The sequence below is a fragment of the Rhinolophus sinicus genome, linkage group LG06 (genome assembly GCF_036562045.2).
Source record: "Rhinolophus sinicus isolate RSC01 linkage group LG06, ASM3656204v1, whole genome shotgun sequence".
Classification (NCBI taxonomy): Eukaryota; Metazoa; Chordata; class Mammalia; order Chiroptera; family Rhinolophidae; genus Rhinolophus; species Rhinolophus sinicus.
In genome coordinates this window covers 75,309,229-75,327,941 of record NC_133756.1, presented here as the reverse complement: position 1 = coordinate 75,327,941, position 18,713 = coordinate 75,309,229, and the positions used below count along the sequence as shown (strand labels likewise).

Here is an 18,713-nt window from a genome sequence, read left to right as displayed (position 1 = left end):
GGCTGGAATCGGTCTTTCCCGCGCCCCAGCCCTCGGGGAAGGTGACCACGTCCAGGCCGAAAGGGTTGTGGCTGGTGTCAGCGCCCGGTCCTGGGGTTAGGGCTCCGGTGGGACCGAGCTAGGCGGGATGTAAGCGAGAGCTTCACCTGCTCGGCTAACGGTTATCGCCGGCCTGCCCGCGCCAAGGGGGCAGCGACCGGCTTAATGCCGAGTAATTGGAGCCCCTCACCACCTCCCTCACCTAACGGGTTATTTTCTCAAATTGTTTGAGTCAGATCTCTGCGGAGAGCCCGGGTGAGAACGCGTGTTCAAGATTATGTGGATAAGGGGACCCCTTTCCTTTCGGGTTTCTTTCAGGGGAAGGAGGTCGGGATAGGGTGAGGCTGGAACTCGTCCTCCTGAGGGCTCGGACGCCCGTCGGGACTCGGCACTTTGGGGTCAAGATCTGCTTTCCTTTCCTGTTCTGCCCGTACTGCCCCTCCCCCCTCCCACCTCCGATCCCGCATGCTCGTTAGCAGCTCTCCTCCCCTTCCCCAATTTGCAATTACGATGCTGCACACTTTTATTTTCACAAGGAGCTGTTTTTCTGTCGTAAAGCTGGATGCTGATGACAGCTAAGTCTTTCCCTGAAGTCTTTCAGCTCATCTGCTAACCCTCATCCTTATTCTGTGTGGCCTCGGAGAAGACACCGGTAGGGTCTTTCAAAGCAAAAACAAACAAACAAACAAACAAAAAAACAAACAACAACAACAACAAAAATCATCGTCACCTGAGTCCTCCAGCATTTCTTTTTGTCTGTTATACACAATTCCTCTCCATTTAAGTCATTGTACATCAGACACGAAAGCGTCAGAACAATATATTTCATCGCTTACTTTTAGTTTTAATGATGCACTAACATTTCTAAATTTTCCCTTCTTAAGACAGTTGAGAAATAACTCAGTGTAAAATAAAATCCAACGTTTGTTTTATGCATAACTGGTGGTGTGGCTGAGGTAAGATTGAGCTATTGAAATTATATTTGCTCTCACAATTTTCAGAGTATATTCAACGGCAGATTCTCAAGCGATTTTGCATTTATCACACAAAGTCATTGTTTTAATTAATTGAAGAAGTTTGCTAGAAAGGAGGCAATACATAGCTGATTTGGTAGTAAAAATTTAAAGCATTGTTTTAAAGCGAGGTATATTTTTTACACCCTTATTGAAATTACAAGACATCTAGCTTTCGGATTTTCCCACTGCATTCACCAGTAAATACACAGCTCACTGATGGGGTAGCCTGACCGCCATCTCTGCTGCGGAGATACACGCGGTTTCCTAGGCAACCGACACTTAGCCAATGAATGAAGAGGAATTGAAAGAAAGCGACTGCAAATCCAGCGTTATTTCCCTTTTTACTCTTCTCTATGCGCTCCAGCTAGAAATATTGGAAAGCTAACAATCCTAACGTTTATATAAAGGAGTCAAATGCCCAGAGGATTGGGGCTAGGAACGTCTCAGCCCCCTAATGTAACCGTGGGGAGGGGATGGCGGAGGGGGGTTCTATTTTCTCATTCCCCTGTTCACAGCTCACTGTCCTCCCCCTTTCCTCCCTGGCTTTCCTTCCCCCAGATGAGAAGCCAGCTGCTCCTGGCAGAGTTAGACGCCCCTGTGCTCTTTAATCAAAGGGCTGGAGGGCGGGAACCTCAGAGCCCTAGTTCTTCCGCAGTAGTTTGGCTGGTGGGGATCAGCTGGCCCAGGTAACAAAAGACTGGAATGAGCAGAGAAAATTCCGAAGCTAGGAAAGCAGGGCAATACGGTAACATCTACTTTTGTTCCTCAGTCAGGCTGGCTGTTTTCCCATTGCCGGCGTTCGAATTGGGGTTTAAATGGCCTGAGTCCAGACTGAGAGTGCTGAGCTTTCACGGAAGGGATTTGCCTTCTTTGTCACACAAATCGGCAGAGGGAGTAGAGCCTGGCTTTCCAGCACACCATTTCCATTTTATAAGCACTCTCCCCTGCCCCACACTATCAGTGATTTGTAAGATTCCTAGGCTGGGGGAGGGCTCACTCTCTGAATCCTAGGTAAATGGCATTTCGTGATACAGGTCCAGATTGTGTAGAAAACAGAAATGGAAGTGTACAAGGTACTCTTAAATAAAACATTATAAAATACTACAATTGACAGGGTGCCCTTGCAAGATGCAGTCCATGAAATCAACAAGCTGTTAAATAAATCCATTATGAAATGAACCAGTACACACAGGAAGATATGATGGGGGGGCCATTTTAAGTTTCAGCAGCAGATTGCTAGTGTTAATGCGATTCTAAGAAACTGTTAGAAACTGTTCCACATTAGAAACTGTTTCACCAACAACTGCTGCTTGTAAAGATCTAGGCAGCTCACCATTTCTCTTTTAAATCTGCCCTAGACTTAGATTCGCATGCCATTTAAATAGAATTAAATCATGCATAGTCAGGTAGATAGATACACACAGAAACATATAGTAGCACCTTTTTCCTCTTGGATTTAGCTGCCTGGTGGGCATTAACTATGTCTTCACTGCAGAAACGGGTCAGCTTCTGAAAAGGAACTCTTGACATGGCCAGCCTACTTTTGAATGGCCACCATATATTCAAGCACTTTCAAGAAAAGAATGCATTAAGAGACCTTCTGGGATAACTTACTACCTCTTTCAAAATAACCCCTAGAAAGGAAACATATCAAAAGATTTAGTTTCTCACTTATACCCCAAATAATTGAAAGTAGAGTCTCAAACAGATATTTGCACACCCATGTTCAAAGCAGCATTACTCACAATAGTCAAAAGGTGGAAGCAATCTCAATGTATATCAACCGATGAGTGATGAAACAAAGTGTGGTATATCCTGTTAAAGAACAAAATTCAACCATGTAAATTTGAAGATCTAGTTGGCTTTATTAAGCAATTCATGAATCAGGCAGCATCCGACCTAACAACTAGAAGGGCACTCTAAGGAGTTGTACAAAATGGAAGTTTTTTTAATGGGAAGAAAGGTGAGACAAGGGAGCTATTAACAAAAGCAAAGAAAGGGTTATATTGAGACCAGTATACCTTCTTTTGGGGAGAAGGGAATGGCAAAAGTTTTTATCATGCAGATTGCCATTTGTTTCTAAGGGGGGATGGAGAGGGCCCACATGATAGAACAGACTACTTCATTGGGGTTGACCAGAAAATTCCAGCCAGGTTGATTAAGATTATGATTCTGGAAGAGGTTGAACAGCGGTTGTAACCACAGAACCAGGTCAAAATGGTCCTATCCTGTTTATTGAGATGCTGAGTTGCTTTTCAGAGGCAACAGACCAAAACAGCAAGTCATACAGCCGAAGCATGTGCACAGGAGAGAATTTGATATAACCAGAACTTGAACACCAGAACCCTTTCAGAAGCAGAAGGTCCATTGTCCAGGAAGATCTGGTGTTGATGTCTCTTACCTTAAGTGGCCAACCTCCAAGTTCCTCCAATTAAAACTTGCCTGGCCAGAGCTTCCACACACCTGTTCCCCCAAACCCTTAAAAACCTGTCCCAAACCCTGAACTACTGGAGAGTTCAGGCTTTTGAGCATTAACTTCCCGTTCTCCTGGGTGGTGTCATTCATAATAAAATAGTCAATCTTCCTCCACTGCAATTCTGTGTTTAGTATTTGGCTCTGCTAGAGTCGGTTGGACAAACTCTTTCTGTTCTGTAACAATTAGGTCAGGTATTAAATCTAGGTTTGGTATCATGGGCTTAGCACAAGTGATTGTTTTGGGCCTGTGGTTTTCTCTTTAAGAATTCATACAATGGAATGTTATTCAGCCTTAAAAGGCTGCTACAACATGGATGAACTCAAAGATATTATGAGTGAAATAAGCTAGTTACGAAAAGACAAATACTGTGATTTCATGTATATGAAGTACAAGAGTAGTCAAATTCATAAAGACAAAGAATGATGGTTACCAGGGGCTAGGCGGAAGGGGAGGGTGAGTTAGTGCTTAATGGTACAGAGTTTCAGCTTTGCAAGAGGAAAAGAGTTCTGGAGGTGGAAGGTGGTGATGGCTATACAACAACGTGAATGTATTTAAGGCCACTGAACAGAATGCTTAAGATGAAATTTTTTTGTATGTGAATTTTACCACAACTGAAAATAAAATTTGTTTAAAAAAGATTAGTTTCTCAGTATCTTCTAAATAATGAGTGGCATTTTTTGTCTTGGTGCTAATATAGTGCTTCAAGTTTCTCAAAAATATGTAATGAAACTGAAAGAGGATTCATGCTCTTGGTGCCCAGCAGAGCCAAACACTGAACACCGAGAATTGTAGTAGAGAAGTTACTGTTGCTTTATTACAGGGCACCAAGCAAGGAGAACGGAAGCTATTGCTTAAAAACAAGAATTCCTGAATGGCTTGCAATCAGGGAGTTTTAAAGGCAAAAAATCATGATTAATCATAAGGAAGGGGTTTAGGGTCATGGGCTGTGTTGACTTGTCAATTCTTGTGCAAGCTTCAGTAATTTTCTTCATCTGATTTATTTAGCTCTTGGTGGCATCCTGTCAAGAGTCTCTGTGGTTGTGGCCAGGTGGTCTTTCCTGCTTACAGAATTCTGCAGGACATCTTGAGATTGTGAGTCAGTGATACTATCTTAAGAGCAGGAAACAACAATAACAACAACAAAATAGAGCTATAGGGGCGGCCGGATAGCTCGGTTGGTTAGAGCGTGAGCTCTTAACAATAAGGTTGCCAGTTCGATTCCCATATGGGCCAGTGAGCTGCTCCCTCCACAACTAGATTGAAGACAATGAGCTGCCAATGAGCTGTTGGTGGGGCAGCTGGATGGCTTAGTTGGTTAGAGCGCGAGCTTTCAACAACAAGGCTGCCGGTTCAATTTCCGCATGGGATGGTGGGCTGCGTCCCCTGCAACTAAGATTGAAAACAGCGACTGGACTTGGATCTGAGCTGTGCCCTCCACAAACTAGTTTGAAGGACAATGACTGATGGGTTCTGGAAAAACACACTGTTCCCCAATATTCCCCAATTAAAAAAACAATAGACTATACATCTTGTGGTTAACAGGCTACATTCTTCTATTATCTTACGCAAAGTATACCATTCTAATCTTCCCTGAAATTTGCTTTACAGGTAGGCCTCTGGGCTCTAGGACATGACCATGTTCCAGTGCAGCTATGTCTAGTAAAAAAGCTAATTTAGTAACTAACTAAAAGCTAAATTCTAGTATACCTAGTCTTTTATGATTTGCTGTTGGTTTCACGATAGATAGATAGATAGATAGATAGATAGATAGATAGATAGATACTTTTAAAAGCCAATATCCATATTATCATTTATTGCTCTGTCTTATGGCCAGTTGACCACTGAAAGTGATGTCAGGGACATCTAAACTACTAATTAGGTCATGACACTTCCTTGCTTCCATTAACTCCCTATACCTCAAGGTCCGAATTCTTAGCAGAGAATCCAGGCCCTTCAAATCTAGATGTGATCTACTTTTCCAGTATTACCTGCCATCCTTCTGCCTAGGCACAGTGCATTCCAGGAGACATGGACCTGCCCACTGATTTCCTTTTTAGAACACGCTCTCTGAGCCTCTGAGCTTCTGGTCATACTGTTCTATCAACCGAAATGACCATCTCCCCTTTTTCATCTGGTGACATTTCATTCATTCTTCATGATGCACCTTAACTATCTGTGATATGTCCCCCTGGTTGCCAGAAATAATGAACTGCCAATGCTCTGTTCTCCCAAGGGTTTCTTCATATAGGTACTATGGGTTTTACATTTATTACATTAAAGCAATGGTCACCAAGCTTTTTCATTGCACACCGTTACCAGTTAAAAAAAAGGTTGAGCACACATTCCCAATGTGTGTATATTTATTTATTCATAAGCCATTTGTATTTATTTTTATAACCTAGTATCTCAAGGCACAATGTACATGTACTTAGAATGAGGTGTAGCATATCAGCTGTTAGTCAATATTTCAAATACACTTTTCTATAGGTTTTAATTTTATCTTGGCCAACATCTTGTCAGACTTGAGTTTTTCCTGGTTTTCTTACCTGGCAATGGGCTTGACTAAGAGCTTTTATAAGGAGCAGAGTGTCAGTTCTTCCATTTCCTTATTTTTTTATGTGTTTGCATCACTGATATCATCTTCACTTTGCAATTTCTTTGCTGTAGTTTCTTAAGCTACTTGCCCAGTTGTGAGGATCAGTGGAGCAAAATCTGGATAACATGGTCAGTTCCTCGTTTGTGGAGTTTCTTTTCCAGGGAGTGATTCATGAATCACAGCCTCAAGACATAAGCATCCTATGAAGACACCAGCATCATTTGGAACATTAACATTTTAAAGCATAATTTATTTTTATAGGAAAGAAGTATAAACAGTTTTTATAATTTCTTTCCACACTGCAAGGGCTGCTCTTGCTGCCCCACATTGAGACCTCTGGATTAGATTAGAGTTAGTGCCATAGATGCCTCTGTTTGCTTCTCTTTGACCCCTTGATGACAGGGACCATATCTTATTAGCCTTTATATCTCCCACATTGCCTGAAACTAAGTATAAACAAATAATAAATATTCTTTGATAAACTAAAGTGCTCAAATATATGGAAATCAGAAAAAACAAACAAACAAACAAACAAACAAAAAGACCCAGTTATTTCTAACCCAAATGGGAATAGGTTGTTCTTCAGGTAAGCACTAGAAAACCATCCTTTTTCTTTATAATTACTGCCTGGCCTGGCCAGGCCACATTTCATCCTTCACAGACACTGCTGTCCCAGCTGGATGTTGGATACTGCGGGTCCCAGAAGGTACTCCCTCCTCTGGAGTTATCTTTCAATTTGCTGTCGGAAGCTACTCAGCCCTTTTCTCACATTTACACTCCCTTGTCCATAGTGGTAATGCATACCTGAGACTCCTGGTTAAGACTACGTAATGGGGCAGAAGGGAAGGAGAGATTCCTTGGGAATCACCATGGAGTTACTGTGTCCTCCTTGGCATCTAAAGCAGGGGAGTTCATCAGGCAGCTGTTTTCTGAGCAAGCATGTTTGCAGATGACAGAACAAAGTGGGATTTCCCTCTCCCGAAGGAGGAGAGGCAACAGAAATGTAAATCCCATCTTTCATGAACCTGAAGGAAAGATGAAACAGTCAGTACCAATTTTCTGGACTCCCTTTGTAAAGAAAGATTCTTTTGGGAAATGTAGAAAAAAGATTAAGTCATGTATAAAGTTAGGAAAAGTCACAGTTGTCCCATACTTTTTTGGAAATAATATTCAATGCTAGAAGATGATAGAACATTCCTATAAAATTTTCCAGGAAAATGTGCCCCCGTATTTATACATCCAGTTACATTGCCTTTTAATTTTAAAGGTAACAAATAAATATTTTTGAACATAAAAGAACTAAGGAAATGTACTTTCTGTGAGTAACTTTTTTGGGAAAAAAAAAAAAAAAAAGGATCCCAGAGAATATAGAAATAGATTTTTAGAAAGGTTGGCTGTTTGATAGCATGTGACCTAAGGGATAATGCTGCCTCTGAATATAGCCTAGAAACAAATACAGAAGTCCTTCAGATGGGGAAAGTTCTGCTCCTTCAGTGAAGGGCATTAAAAATGCTATTCCAGGATGCTGGTGGTGACCTTGGCAAAGGACATTAGACTGCCAGGTCTTCATCAAGTCTCCTACAAATTGAAATTATTACTGCCTTACAGGGAATTGGTTGTTTGCCAATTTATTCTGGAAGCTACTTCTGTCACAAAGAGTAGAAGATATCAAGTGATGGAATAACAGACTGCACAGATGTTTAAAAGTATCACATAAAAATATTAACAAATTATAAGACTTTTAGACTGAAGATCAAGGCAACAAAGTCATCTTTTAAAGATCTCACTATGCAAAATAAGAGTTTGTCTGAGGAGGTGAGTGGGCTTAGAGACACGGTCAGAGGGTTTGAAGAACGGAATCAGATTGCAATAGAAAATCTGCTTCTTACTTTGACAACTCAGGATGAATGCTATGTAGAGGAACATGCCAAAACTCTGGAAATATCACATATTTTTATAAGGAATTTTGTGAAAATTTTCAGAGGCAAAAATATGCTGTAATGAAGCTAAACTAGTAAAGAAAAGATGAAGTCTAGTTTCCACCAAGCTTAAGAAGAAAATGACCCAATTTAAGAGGAGCAGTTTTTGTGGGAAAATGACTGGAGAAAGAAATACTCTGAGCTCAGTGAGCTAACAAAATTATACGGGAACTCTTAGAAAGATACCAGGAGCCTTGTGGGCAAAGAGAAGGAAATTGTAGTTTGAAATCATTGCACTTTGTAGTCGCAGCAGAGGCAGATCGCTGGAGTGAGATTTTACTAAAGATTTTGGAGAAGGAGGAAGATGAAGTGCTCATAGACAAATCTTTGCTAAATCCTCGGTTTCCAACATACACTGACTGATGAGGTGACATTTAAGCATAACATTTGTCCAAAATCCTGCTGGAAAACAAAAGAAAAAATCTTGCAGCAGAATGTAGGGATCCTTCATGACTTCTTATCTCGAGAAATACATGGTTCTGAAAAAGAAGCTGATTCATGCCTGGTATAAATAGGAAAAGAAACAGCAGAAGCTACCAGCTGCAGAGGAAGTGAAAACTTACAAGCAGAATGAAGAGACGTTGATGAATTATGGCCAACAGAGAGATCTTACAAAACCCCAGATTGTTCTTTTGGTGAGAAATCTCATGACAGCTGGCCCACGGTTCTCACTTAAGTGGAAGGTGAACTACGCCAGCCTGGACAGAAATGAATGCAGCTTAACCAGTGACTTGCAGATAGAAATCCTCTTCACCATGCTCCTCTCCTGTACCCACTAATTGGAGGCACACAAGCTCTGCCCTGTATCCACGTGGATGATGTACTCACAGCTCTGAAGTTTTCTTCTCTTATGAAAGAGATACATCCCAAATAATCTGTGAATGGGCCCAAGTCTGATTGAGCATGTTGAGCCACATTTTGCAGACTGTGAAGATGAAGCCATATGATCTGGGGCATCATATGAATTTTCTGGAACAAAATTTGCCTAGGACCTGGGCTCCAGGAGGCTTTATCAATAAACCCAAGTAACCTTTTCCCTTTAACAGTGATGAATATCAAAAGTAACGCTGTTGAGCCCGGCCCGGTGGCTCAGGCGGTTAGAGCTTCGTGCTCCTAACTCCGAAGGCTGCCGGTTCGATTCCCACATAGCCCGGTGGGCTCTCAACCACAAGGTTGCCAGTTCAATTCCTGGAGTCCCTCAAGGGATGGTGGGCTGCACCCCCTGCAACTAGCTATGGCAACTGGACCTGGAGCTGGGCCGCACCCTCCACAACTAAGACTGAAAGGACAACAACTTGAAGCTGAACGGCACCCTCCACAACTAAGATTGAAAGGACAACAACTTGACTTGGAAAAAAGTCCTGGAAGTACACATTGTTCCCCAATAAAGTCCTGTTCCCCTTCCCCAATAATAAAAAAAAAAAAAGTAATGCTGTTGTGGAAGAACCTGGACTTCCAATAGGAGGATGCGGCACCTGCTCACCATGGGTGGCTCTGGGCCTTTGCATCTTCTTTCACGTCGCACTCCTGCTGGGCTTCTCCTCCAGACTTAGAGAACATTGCATACTTGAAGCAGGCTTTCACACAGAGTAAGGGACCTGTCTTCTGGCCCTGAAAAGAATCCACCCTTCAGAATCTGAGGCTTTCAAGTTGTCTGCTTCTGACCTGAGATGACCACTTCCCCCTCGTCCCATCCCAGGGCCAGGAGCTATTTGTCTTCACCTTTTGCAAGTTTCAGGAATGTCTTTAGGCTCCATAGCTGATCCTTCTCTCATGGCTTGTCACAGGACAACTCACAGACCTCCCCAGACCTTCATGTTGACAATGAATGGACTGTTGAAAACATCCCTTATATTTCAAATCCAGCTACTTTTTGCTGAATTTTTTATTTGCTTGAGCTGACCTGAAATTGTGCATTTTGAGCCACATTTTGCAGACTGTGAAAATGAAGCCACCTACAGTATTACCTGATTGTTTTATTTTGGTTTCTGTAATTCAAGTAATTAGCAAATTATTTTAAATATTATGAAAATATTTTGAAAACTAAATATCTTTAATTAATATATTTTTTAATTCAAAAATATTGTTAAGCTACTCTAATATGGAGAAAAAAGACAACCTTATTGTAATTTGAAGTGTAGTGAGGAGGTCTCCATCTATACATCATACTAATTTCCTCACTCAGGAATCGAATGACGTGGAATGCCACCACTGTGACTGGTTCCTTTGTTCTAGTTGTTGCCTTTATCCTAGAAACTGACTGAAATCATATGTGTCCTGAGAGGGGCAACACTGCCATTTGAAGGGTGCATGGAGTTGCCAGGGAGAATGGGTTATGCCCCATGGGAAGTGAATATGAGAAAACAGGGCTTGCTTCACAATGCTTCTCAAAACCACTTTGGTTCTACGTGTAGGACCAAATATGATACACTGGCACTATCCCCAGGTGGGCAAAGTAAAAGTTGTGGTAGGCCTTCTAAGGAGAATGGGATGGCTCTGGCCTCCTCTTCCAGGTAAACTAGGATCCTGTGTGAGGGCCTCGGCCTACAGCCTGGCGCACTCAGCTTCATCGTTTAAAGTGACAATTAGAGGCCACTGAATTCATCCACCAGATATTCACTGTCTGTCAGGCACTGGTCTAGGCAGCAGAAAGACAGCAGCCTAAATCCATGCCCTCCTGCAGCTAACGCTTCAGTTAAAATCGTCAAGTTAGGAAAGTCTGCAGGTTTTGGCCTTTTTGCTGTTGTTGTTTCTTCCTTGTTTCCTTTCTCCATCATTGGTTTTTTTCCTCCTGTTTTTATTCTTTTCTGTGCTTTCCTTCTTTCTTCTGCTAAATAGAATGTGGTGAAACAGAGTAATTAAAGGTTACAAAAGACTTAGGTGATACTGTAATAAAAAGTGTCTGGGATGTCTTATTAGACAAGGTGCAATCAAGGTTATCTGAATCACGCAGATGCTTTCAGTAATGACACTGCTCTGTTCCCCAGTCTGGCTCCCCTTCCTCCCTTTTCTATTTCTTTTTCTCTATTACCTGTGTCATGCAGGGTGTCATGTGGGGTCTCAGCTCCCACTCCCCACATAAGAACGCAGGATATGGTGAGGCCAAAAAGGAACTCCCACGGAGCCATAGGTAGGGGAGTCATACCACTATATTCTCGCTGGCGGCTGGGTTGGAGACACAGGAAGCAAACATCCACCAGCACTCCAACAAGGGGTCTTCCTGCACCAGTCTAGCTGGAGGCTGGGTGAGACGCACACAGGAAGTAGGATCCACGGGATCCGCAATCCACCGTCCACTTTTCTGCTTGCCAACCAACCAACCAACGCAGCCACGGCAGTTATATTAGTGGCTAATGGCTAACCGGTTAAGAGCTATGGCCACCCAGCCACAGCAGATGGCCATCTGATTACAGTTGATGGCCATCTACTACCCGAGCCAGCAGCTTTCCACACGAGGCCGAGAGCCTGGAAACTGCTCTCTGGGACTCTGTCCCCACAACCTGCTGTAGGAAAATAAGTGATTCTGAGATTTCATTGAAAATACACACACACACACACACACACACACACAAAGAAACAAACCTTCAGCCTAAAAATTGGTGTCTTTAGTCATTAGAGGATCACCACTAAGGTGACCTCTAAATCAAAAGCCAAATCATGTTGGAAGACCCAAACTGAACAGCAATTCCCACCAGTAACCAAAAAATTACTCCTTCTTCCCATAGTGATAGCCAGGCAAGAGTGAAGTTTCAATGCCTAAAGGACTCTACCCTCTGGGCTCTTCCACAGGTAATACCACACAGAAAGACCACGGTTTCCCCAACATCCTTATCCACTGTCAGGTTAGCCAGGGAAGGTTTGGAAGGTAGGCGACTATGTTTACAATGACAGTTTGGTTTCAAAATACAAGAGACGCTCAATTTACTAGGAAGAAGAGTTGCCCACATACATTAGCTTCCTCAGCCTTTCAATGACTAGTTATGGGACATGGGACAGGCCACTCAATCTGTCCCTGCGGCAACAGGCTTCATCTGTAGATGGGAATAATAAGAATAATGACATGCCTTCTTAAGATGACATAATGTTGCCATGTGCTTTGAACTCTTCTAAGGTTGGCACCAAAGGATTATTATAGCAGGGTATTATTATAGTAGTGGTGGTAATGCGTCATAGTTGGAGTAATATAACCTGTGTAGTTGCACCCTGGAACTTAACTTTCTTATGATTCTGTATTCTTTCATACCCTTAGTACATAGATTAGATTAAAAACATTGTTCACTAAGTGTCATTGAACTTTTCTTTTCTTTTCCATAGTTGGCAGTCTTTAGTTACTAAGTGACTACTGTTGCAGTGTGTGTGTGTGTGTGTGTGTGACTTGTGACTGGCACACAGCAGTCACTCAATAATTGTTTGTAGGATAAACATATGCATGAATAAGCAAAGCTGTGCTTGGGAACTCACCTTCTGAAGAGTGGCCTTCTGTACAAGCCAGGTGCCATGATTATGATTGCTGCATTTTATGAACTGAGATTAGCTATAAAGAAAACCTTTTTGGTGGAGACATGTTAAAGATTGGGGTGAATACTGAAAGGGCCAGACATATTTAGATATGGTCCTGAGCAAAGGTAATGCACAGACTAGCTGCCTTTAAAGACCTCCTGCTCTCTGATTTAATATACAAATATATGTATAGACATACATAGATTCTTAAACTATGAAAGGATAGATTCAGAAAGTGTTCAGACCATAGGTGTACAGCTCGATAAATGTCCTAGTGAACACCAGCAGCCTTCCAGGAGCCCCTGGGTGCCTCCCACCCCCACCCCAAAGAGTAACCTCTGCCCTGACCTCTAGCACCAGGGGTGTAGTATCCTGCCCTAGTGGGACATTATAGAAATGGAATTAACAGTTTGTACTCTTTTGTGTCTTGCTCCTTTTTGAGAGATTCATTCATCTGCTTGCACATTCACACACACACACACACACACACACACACACACACACTCTCACACACATCCCCCGCATTCCCGGTTCCTTACGATGCCACGATACCACTGACACCATGCTGCCTCCTTGGTACTGTGATGAGGAGCTGTGCTGATTTATGTGAGTGTGTGCCTCGTCCCCGATACCGGGTGCCTGTGTGGAGCCGGGGGAGTGGACAGCCTGCGGGGGGGCGGTGCTCACCGTGTTCAAGGGCATCTTTGTGTCTCCCCAACACTCAGCGCAGGGCCAGGAGCAGATGGCTTCAGTAAATGTTTGCTGAGTGAACCCGATGAATGGGCATTTTGTCACTGGATCTTTTCATTTGTTCCTTGGCTTGTTCCCTGACTCTCCTTGAAATACAGCTGCTTTCATGGGCTGAGTCTTTATTGGGCAGTTGTGCTTGTTTTCAGTGCCAGGAAGAAAAAACAAGTGCAGAAATGGACCCTCCAAGGCAGCCATATTCTCTGCAAAAAAAAAAAAGACCTCCTTTGTGCCAAGAATAGAACCGTCTACACACTAGATGGGGGTTCAGAGTCCATCGGGACTCAAAGGGCCTGTGTAGAGACTCAGAATGACTGGCTGGCAGACAGGTCATTGACTCAGGCAATGTCCCAGCACCAGTGGGGGGAGGGGCTTTGACATTCTGGGGAAAAAAAGCCACACTGCGGAATGGCCAGCCCACCACCCCCTCCTACCTGCAGGACCTCTGCAGAGGAATCTGTTTCTGTATCACATGGTCCCTTTTAGCAAGAGGGTGTGCGTGTGTGTGTGTGTGTGTGTGTGTGTGTGTGTGTGTGGAGAGAGAGAGAGAGAGAGAGAGAGTCTTTTGTTCTGCTATCCTCCATGATTGCTTTTCTGGCCGGAAGATTTTAATAAAACATCAGAAGATTCACCCATGAGACAGGATGGTCTTTCACTTGTCACTGATGTGAACCTAGGGATGTAAGTCCTGTCTTCCATGTGATAGCTGTTGTTTCTTTGTTCCTCAGTGAATCTCACTGTGCCACACCGACACTGCATTCCCTCCAGAGCCTTAAGTAACTCCCCAACACACTCACGGGTACAACACATACAACCACCTATCTCCTCACCCAAATAAGGGGACACACCACCCATGAAAAACATTCTCACCCATGGGTGTTTGCTTATCTAAAAAGCACTGAGTCACAAAATAAAATCACGCTGAGACTGACATTTAATTGAAATATTAAAAGTTGGGATTGTGTGGGGAATTCTGAGGTATCAGATAAGAAACCCAGAGCAAGAGGACAGAATACAAGTCCCACTGGCTTTGGTGGCACTGCCCCAGAGCATCTGTCCATCTTCATTCAGGGCCCACCATGGAGGAACCGCCCTCAGGAGCTGACATGGGGAGGTGGCATGGTGCAGCTCCATCTTGCGCCTGTGGGCAAGTCTTCCTCCCTTGTCTGGAAGCCTGTATGTTCCCTTCAATTCAGGCTACTTGGCCTGGCATTCCATTCCCCCTCCTTCCTTGGCTTCCTCACGGCCAGCTGCAGGGGAGAGGAGGCTCTGGCTGGGTGCAGGATCCAAGGCCCAGCTTTACCCTGCAGCAACCAAGTACCTCTGGGCTCCTCATCTCTTCTCTGAGAGTTCATTTCCTTGTTTGAAAATGTGAGTCATGATACCCACAGGCTTTGCTCACATTTTTCTTCCCCTTGCCCCAGCACACCCTCTTCTCTTCTTTCAGCCTAACTGATTGGCAACCCCCACAACCACCCCACTCGGCCTGGCTACCTGTCTAGCCTAACTCAGTCTTCTTCAAACCCTTGACCTGTACTCTTGGTGCCTCCACCCCTCATTGACCGTCTCTGTGCCCTGCCCTCCATTGTTAGTTATTGTCTTGTCTCTGCAACAGGCTGTCTATGCCTGGAAATCAAGGTTAGATACTCTATTGCTCAGAGCTCGGTGTATCACAAAAGCTGCTGAAAGAAGCAGGGATCAATAAGGTGAGGATAAGCTGCCACTTTCTGTGGTTGCCAACTGCTCTCTTGTTGGAAACCCCTTTCCTGCTTCGCTCTCCTAAATCCTAGGCTCTTTGTCTGTGCCTTCCCTAAAATGAGTGGATATGCACCCAGGCTGTTCCTTTGGTCCCGCCCGACTGAGGAGGCACCTTTTTAGTCATCACTCCTGGTTCATCGAGAGCCAGAGGCCAGAGCCAGATCTGCACTCTGGGAGGGTAGAATCTGGGCTCCTGTGGAGTGCGGGGTGGAGTGAAGAAGGGGGCAGCCTCCTCTGTGGCCCTGGGTGGGGCCGCCCAGTCTAATGCAGAGGCTGAGCTGACTAACAAGACGTTCTCTGGGAAGGGCAGAGGTGTACTGAAGCTTAGTTAGTTAAGAAACTGTGTTGGCATTTTTAAAACAGTTATTGTTGATTTTGCCTGTGAGTAATAGTGACGCACAGTTCAACTTGTTTCCATTCATTTTAAGTTTTTTCCCCCCTCTGGAGCAATAAGATAGGATTATCTTATTTTCCTTTTGTGCCAGTGCCTGATGACATCAGAATTTGGGCAGAGGTTTTTCTTTTGTGTGCTAAGAAACGTTATGGGACAGCTGCTGCCAACAAAAATATTTTGTCTGCATTTGTGAAGAGTGAGTGGGGAAAGCTTGGATGAGGAGGCAGAGGGCAGGGGCAGGGGAGAGGTAGATGTGGTTGAGAAACTAGCCTCTTAGGAGATTCAAGGACTGATAGGGGAAGTTAAAAAATATATATGAATGGTTCTTATAGCACTAAAACAATCTAACATTCAAGAAGTCTTCCCTGGAAGCAGATTACTTGTATTAGGCAATCTTGGTATAAGAACATAATCCTCCTATTTCAAAAATGAGGTAAAAGGAGAAGCTGCTTTAAAAGAATCACTCAAATTGTTATGTTGAGAATAGATGGTAAGGGGATGAGGGCAGAGGCAGGGAGACAATTTAGAAGGTTAGCACACTGAGTCCAAAAAGAAGACCGTGGTGTAGGTGATGGAAGTGGTCAGAGTTTGGGTAGAACCAACAGGACTTGCTGATGAAGGTGATGTAAGGTGTGAAAGGATGAGAGGAGTTAAGGAGAACACCAAGGGTTTTGAACTGACTGCCTGGAAGAAGGCAGATATTCCTTTCTGAGATGGGGAAGATTGTGGGAAGGGCAGGCTTTCCTGGGGGAACGCTTGTTAAGTCACTAGTTTCCAGCACACATTCAGATGGTGATGCTGGGTGGGCAGCTGACTCTATAGAGTTGGAGCTCAGAAAGAGTTTGTCTCCAGAGACTCAAATTTGTGAGTCCTCATTGGTGTGCAGAAGGTACATAGACACGGGTTGCTGGAGACCACCTCGCAGGGAGAGCAGCTAGAGCAGTGGATGGACACTGGAGCATTTCAACAGGGGAGGCTGGGACTGAGAAGTAGCAGTGCAGCTTGAGAAGGTGGGAACAGTTCAGTGAAGGCAAAGGCAGCCTAACTGCAGTGAGTTAAAGAAAGAAAGGGAGAAGAGGAAGTGGAGACAGCCACAGGAAGCCTTAGGTTCATCAAACCTAAATATCCATTGATGGATAAATGGATAAAAAAATTGTGATAATATATATATAATGGAATATTACTCAGCCATAAAAAAGAATTAAATCTTGTCATTCGCAACAACACAGATGGACCTTGAGGGCACTACGCTAATTGAAATAACTCAGACAGAGAAAGACAAATACTACATGATGTCTCTTATATGTGGAATCTATAAAAACCAACAAAACAAAATAAAACAAACAAACAAAAACACAACCAAGTTCATAAATACAGACAACACATTGGTGGTTGCCAGATGCAGGAGGTAGGGAATGGGAGAAATGAGTAAAGGAGGTCAAAAGGTTAAAAAAATTCCATCTGCTCCTCACATTTTGCACCCAACCCCTTCCTCCCCTCCCCAGCAGGTAGGCAGTGACAGGTGACTATTTCTGGCTAATGGGCAGAAGATGTGATGTGTCATTCTGGGTTGGAGCACCAAAAGGCCAGATACAAGCCTGCAGCTCCCTCTTTTGCTGCTGTGACCCAAGGTGTCAGTCTGGGTCCTAAAGAACTACATGGGGCAGAGTCCTCACCTCACCTCCTACCTCTTTGCCTCCCATCCTAAGACAGAAGTACATCATGAGCTAAAGATAGAATTTATTGCATCAAGCAATTGCCATTTCAGGGTTAAAATGTTAGCATAGCATAACCTAGCCTATTACTAACCCAAACACTACATTACCAACCATGGCAAATAACAAAAATCAGAGCTGATTCTGGATTAAAGGCCCAAGGATCTCATGACAGACTACTGTGATGCTGTAAACTTCCTGGAGGCTCTCGTGACTTGCACTGTGAACATGCCAGGGCAGCTCCATCTTCAGATGTGGTGCATTATAAATCCAGGACTTACCTTTCTTCACCTGGAAGGGAGGTGACAGGTATCCTTCCCACAGAGCAGTTTTCTTATCCATCATCTGAAAAATTCTGTAATTCTTGGTTTTTAATGACGTTCACACCAGACAAAGGCCCACAACCCAAACTGGTGGCAGGAAGAGGAGGGGGATGAATCAAAATATCCAAGACTCCCTTACCCTCTCTTCAAGCAGACAGCTGGTAGGCTGGCCTTTTTCACAGTCTGCTGCTGGGTACTTTTGCATTTGTGGGCTGTGGGCTATCTGGGAAACAGGGCCTCCTGTTTAATCGGAGTATTCTAAAATTGCAGAATCTAGAGAATAAAGACAGCAAGGCCCTCACCTCTCCCTTTATGAAAGGGAAAGCCAGGCCCTGCATCTAACCCATTTCCTTCCCACCTGCCACCTAGTGGTTCCCCGGAGAATGGCATTCTCGGCCTAGGGCTGGCGGAAGAAGGCTCGCGTTACCTTTGTGCATTCTTATCTGATCTTCGTAGGGTATTAGCTCTGGAAGGCGCCCTAGAGATAATCTAAGCCAATCTTCTCAATTTTCAGCTAAAGTAACAGAGACGTCGAAGAGAGGCAACGATCTAATTAGTGGTGGAGACAGGCCTAGAGCCTAAGGCCCAGAGGAGGCCTTTATTTATTCTTTTTTTTCCCCTTTTGACATAGTCAAACAGCATGACTTAAAGTGAACCATAGCCACTGAAAAAGGCCTTTAACTTGATTTGAAATATTTGCACAAGAAAAAAACAATCAAATCTCAGGCATCACTTGTAATTAGCAACTCTATAAAACTAAAAAGCAATTTGGATGGATACTTAACTTCATAAGTTATATGATGTCTAATCACTATGTTGTACACCTGAAACTAATATAGTATTGTATTTACCCTTATTTATTCTTTCAGCATTTACTCACTTACATACTCAACCACTCAATCAATATTTGTTTTACGGCTGTTATGCGCAGGGCCCGTGCTATGCATTGCACTGAACCTGGAAGACCCCTAGCTTCCCTTAAGGAGCTTCCTGAGAAAGAAGATGGGCACGCAAAAAGAAAGAAGATGGCCACTGCATAAAATGACTGCTCTGTAGCAGGCAAAAATGAAGTTGCAGCCAGCCTGCCTGAGGCTTCCCCCAGGGGTGACTTTGAGACTAACTTCCAGACCAGGGGTTTCTTTGGCAGGTAAGTCCAGGGCAGGCCCAGGC

The 18,713-nt window shown here is 43.7% G+C and overlaps 1 long non-coding RNA gene across 6 annotated transcripts; it reads right to left on the bottom strand.

Moving 5' to 3' along the window:
* Positions 1 to 599: 599 nt before the first annotated feature.
* Positions 600 to 17,887, bottom strand: LOC109458582 (uncharacterized). Of its 6 annotated transcripts, none has more exons than XR_012497353.1 (4): positions 17,502 to 17,887; positions 6,932 to 7,152; positions 6,078 to 6,327; positions 2,885 to 4,920 (listed from the first exon to the last, which is right to left on the bottom strand). It is a non-coding gene; the product is annotated as an uncharacterized LOC109458582 (long non-coding RNA). The 6 variants fall into 6 exon arrangements; XR_012497354.1 differs by having other exon boundaries at positions 6,078 to 7,152; positions 17,502 to 17,575; positions 17,683 to 17,887; XR_012497351.1 differs by lacking the exon at positions 2,885 to 4,920 and adding an exon at positions 600 to 2,870 and having other exon boundaries at positions 6,078 to 7,152.
* Between the last annotated feature and the right edge of the window lie 826 nt (positions 17,888 to 18,713).